This window comes from Branchiostoma belcheri, unplaced genomic scaffold (assembly GCF_001625305.1).
Source record: "Branchiostoma belcheri isolate BF01 breed outbred unplaced genomic scaffold, Haploidv18h27 scaffold7, whole genome shotgun sequence".
NCBI classification, from domain to species: Eukaryota; Metazoa; Chordata; class Leptocardii; order Amphioxiformes; family Branchiostomatidae; genus Branchiostoma; species Branchiostoma belcheri.
Genome location: NW_017804353.1, coordinates 264,657 through 269,699, shown reverse-complemented (window position 1 = coordinate 269,699; position 5,043 = coordinate 264,657). Strand labels below are relative to the sequence as shown.

Here is a 5,043-nt window from a genome sequence, read left to right as displayed (position 1 = left end):
GGCACAAGCGGTGAATCCAACGGCAGCGGTGACTCCAACGACAGTGGTGACTCCAACGCCAGTGGTGACTCCAACGACAGCGGCGACTCCAACAGCAGCGGTGACACCAGTGACAGCGGTGACACCAGCATATTAAAATAATTCATTTAAGAGGGCCCAAGCTGGAACTTAAGAATTACCATCAATATGGACATAGTTTTAAGTTGAAGCCAGAGAAAATTGATTCAGTGTTTCAAGCATATGCAAATTGATCCAACTGACTCGCCAAAATATTCTTGCTGTAGAAGACTTTCAGTAGCAAATAATGTTTCCTTTTGGAAAGCTAGGTGCTGATTCCTTGGCTAGAGAAAAAAAACTACCTGTCAACAATTACTTCGATTCAAACGTGCCTTAGACAATAAAAAGATAACATTAACATCAGGGTCCTTTCATACAAAAGAGCATCCTGATATATATATAGAATACCACATGCCAAGCATGAGCTCCGAAAACTAGTCAAGATCATACTTATAAACCAATGGGAGTTGTCTAACTGATAAAAGAATCATAAGATCTATTATAAAGCCGTCAAATAGAAGCATCTTAAAGAATCAATATTCAAGATATCAATATTCAAGATGACGAAGAAGGTAGGGCATATCTAAAGCCTTAAGTAATGGTTAAGAATACTTCTAATAATCGTCTACTAGTTAAATTACTAGTCTTTCATTCGTTATAGACATTGTGGCATTGTGGCAGGAGCAGAGTTAACTGAGTACATCCTCATAAAATCTATCATTATTAAATGCAAAGCTGTATTCTCTTCACACAAAAACTAAAATGGGATAATGCTAATAACTATTCTTAACTGATTGCGATGGAAAATATGTTCATGCTTTACGAAGATTGTGTGATGTAGTAATTGTGCTCATATAACCAGGAAACATGCAATAAATAGTGATAGATGAAGACAGCAGTTTCCATTTCATTTCTTCCATTGGTGTGTAAACTTACCTATATAAGTATTTCTTAGTACAAATGTATAAGGTAGAATGAGGAACCAAAACACCAGAAAAGAGAGGCACTGCTATCGTATTCTGCTTTGCCGTTATTCTCAAAGTCAGTGTATCTCTTTATTAACAATAGAAATTACAATGATCTCAATCTAAACACAATATATTTCTCTCATACTGTAGTATAGTATTTACTGACACTGCTGTCCCTGGTGCTGAATGACATTCACACTGACACTGCTGTCCCTGGTGCTGAATGACATTCACACTGACATGATGCTAAAAGCAATCCGCATAATCTGGACCCCAGTAATACACCGAAAATGAAAGAAACCCGTCAAACCCACTGCATGAGCTACAACTGTGAACACACGAAACAATTTATGCAAAAAAAGTTACCCTTCCGCGGAAGGATATCTCCTTCCTCGGAGGTATATAAAAAAAACGTTGTCAACAGGTGCCTTCGGCGATTATATAACGTTATATCACATCTACTCAAATTGGTTTTACACCACCAGTTGAAGAAACTAATTGTCTTCAACTTAAGTTGAATGTAGCCCGTTGGGTTGTGCATAGCAATTCGGTAGAACGTCTAATGCTTGTTGAAACAACTTGCCTGGTACTAAAGCTCCCTCAAGTTGGTTTTAAAATGTCGTATAATTTTTGCGCATTTATGCATTGACACACCGACTATAGTTTTCAAATGTTGTGTCAGAAAACATATTTTCTATGACTGACAAATTTCTGACCTTGACTTTCCAACGAAAACCGCGAAAAAAAGAACCCGGGTTCCGCGCAGGCGCAATACGTTCTGATAAATATAGAACCCTTAAGGTCAAAGTGCAAAGTTCAAAGTGGCGTGTGGCTGGGGGCGTTCCTATATTTTCCTGAGTGTTTGTCTGAGTTGTTTAGTTCTCGAAAAAGACGATAATTTGACGGAATGGCGACCGACAAGTATCTGACAGCGAGCCAGAAAGCCGTGGACTGTCTCCTGAAGACAATCTGCCAGCCAGACTTCAGGAAAGAACACAAGGACGTGGCCTTCTATTTCAAGTAAATAATTTTTGACAATTTTTTTTGCAGACTCAGCTCAGCTTACGACTTGTAGACATGGCGACTCGGTAACCCTTTGTATGATGATATTGGATAGTATTATTATAAAAAAGGTTTAAATACCGAGTAACACAATGCCACGGCTAGACTTCAATGGAAGCTTAGTAACTCATACAGTTATTAAGCTGGGTTAATTGTCTGAAACCCAGCAACCCAATGTCCAGCCATGAGGGAATGTCCTTGGTAACAGGAAATGGTCAGTGAGTCGAGGGGTCAGCTTTCCCAGAAAGTAGAAGGAATGAAAGTAATACTGATGACAGGATGCGACTCATAGAATGGGCAGTTCAGTATTGCCAAGGGAGGCAGTACCAGGTACGCCTCCCTCAAGGAAAGAGATATAAGGGGAAGGAGAGTGAAAGTGAATCACTTGTCCTGAGCCTGAGGCCACCAACACTGTGGCAGAGTATCAGTGGTCAGAGATTTCAGCAGAGTGCCAGTGGTCAGAGATTTCTGAGGATGCCTCCAACAACGAGAAGAAGAGCGGTCCAGCGCCTGGACGCACACAACCAGTCTCCAGAACGGACCACTGGCAGCAGACAGGACAAGACAAAAGACAAGAGCAAAGACAAGAGCAAAGACAAGGGGAAGAAGAACCAGCCTCAGGAAGAGGCTATTATGGAAGAGCTCCGTCGACTCAGGGAGGAGGTGGCTAAATACAAGGCCGCAGAGGAGCAGCAGAAGCAGCAGACGGGTCAACGGCAGGAACACCCGGAGATCAACCAGCAGCAGCAAGGGCACCTGGGGAACAACCAACAGCAGCAGCACCTGGGGAACAACCAGCTACAGCAGCAGCACCTGGGGAACAACGAACATCTCCAACACGGGCCACCAACCCAAGACCTGGCAGGAGCAGCAGCACTCATGGCACAAGGTGTAGTCACTCAGTTTTCTGGGGTAGGGGGTGCTAGTAATAACTCAAGCACAAGCAGCATTCTCCCTAAAGTATCTCTGGATGTAAAAAAGAAAATCTGGGCAAACCAGTACATCGCTTTGGAAACGCTGTTGCGTAATGATGACCCTGACGTAGAGGGAGGGAAAATGCTGCTCATGTTTGACCCCACAAACCCTAGCAATCCTATGTCTTTGAGTAAGAAACGCCCTCCAAAAATTGCTAGCTGGCAGCAGTGGATAGAGGCCTACCAAGTGCTTATGTTTACAATGCTAGAGAACAAGCCAGACAGAGCTAGGGAACTAGTCGGATATCAGTGCATCATAATGGAGGCAGCATCTAAATTCCCCCTCAACACTTGGATGAAATATGATGAGAGATTCAGAAAGTCTGCTGCTGAAGATCCCTCAAAACGATGGGATCAAATTGATGTACAACTCTGGGTGGTGTCCTTTACACTGCCACCCAGGGCTCTGTGTAATGTATGCCACTCACCTAGCCACTGGGCGAGAGACTGCCCAGCTAAATTGTTGAAATCTGGACCCAGCAGGGTCAAGCCAAAACCAGCTGCAGGTCGGTCAGACCAGGGAGCATTCTGTTTCGGCTTTAACTCACCTCGAGGATGCCGTATGGCTGACTGCAGGTTCAAACATGTGTGTAGTCAGTGTGAAGGAATCAGTCATGGCAAACAGAATTGCCCTGGGGTCCAAAAAGCAAACCAGTATTCATGATAACAATTGATGTTACAGGTCGTCCCATCCAAACAGACCCAAAGACCCCTGAGATGTGTAATTATGATACTAAGTTGGTGACACCAATTAGAATCCAAGCATTAGAAAATGAGTTATTGATGCACCCTGATAGGAAGTTAGTCTCTTACATAACAAATGGTTTTCGAGATGGTTTCACAACAGGATACACGGGGCCCAGAACTCCCCGAGCTTCTAGAAATTTGATATCTTGTAAAACAAACCCCGAGAGTGTAGAGGAAAACATTCGGAAAGAGCTTCAAAAAGGAAGACTGGTAGGACCTTTTGCATACCCACCATTTCCAAATTTCCAATACCACCCAATTGGGGTGGTGACCTAAAAACACAGCAGTGCCTGGAGGACCATTTATCACTTGTCGTACCCAGGAAGGGGAGAGCATCAATGACTTCATTTCAAAAACTGATTTCTCTGTGAAATATGTAACTATTGATGATGCTATTGCCATGCTGAAACGTCTGGGTAAAGGAGCCTTCATGGCTAAGACAGATATAAAGTCAGCATACAGAGTGATTCCACTACATAAAGATGAACATGAATTGTTTGGAATTTGCTGGAATAACAAGTATTTCTATGACAAATGCTTGCCCTTTGGCCTAAGGTCCGCGCCATTCATATTTAGCACTTTCTCGGATATGTTAGAATGGATCCTAAAGAACAACTACCATATAACTGAAGTCATCCACATCCTGGATGATTTTTTACTGGCTACTGCAGGGCCAAATGCCCATCCATGTAAACAAAAGCTTCAAACACTCTTACAAGTGTTTCATAACTTGGGGGTCCCGATAGCCGAGGAAAAAACAGAAGGGCCATCACAAGTCTTAGTCTTCATGGGAATTGAACTAGACTCAGTGACGCAGGAGGCACGGTTACCATCGGACAAACTCCAACGACTGAAGAGTAGTTTTCTAAACTGGGGGTCGCGAACTCGATGCACTTTGAAGGAACTACAGTCCTTGATAGGGGTGCTTAATTGGGTATGTGCCATCATCCCAGCAGGCCGAGCCTTCCTGCAACGTATGATAGCTCTTACAAGGGGGGTTAAACTACCAAGACACCGCATAAAATTGACATCAGGCTTTAGGAAGGACCTAGCGGTATGGGAGACCTTTGTACAAAAGTGGAATGGCAAATCTTTCTTTCTGAAGGAAGACTGGGAAAGTCGAGAGACGGTAGAGATATACACAGATGCATCGGGAACAGAAGGTTTTGGTGGTTTTTTCAGAGGGCAGTGGTTTAATGGTCCATGGCCAGAACAATACAAACTTACCAGTGGAA

General features: G+C 43.2%; 1 pseudogene; it reads left to right on the top strand.

The window, feature by feature from the left end:
- Positions 1-2,203: 2,203 nt before the first annotated feature.
- LOC109484731 lies at positions 2,204-5,037 on the top strand (annotated as a pseudogene).
- The last annotated feature ends 6 nt before the right edge of the window (positions 5,038-5,043 follow it).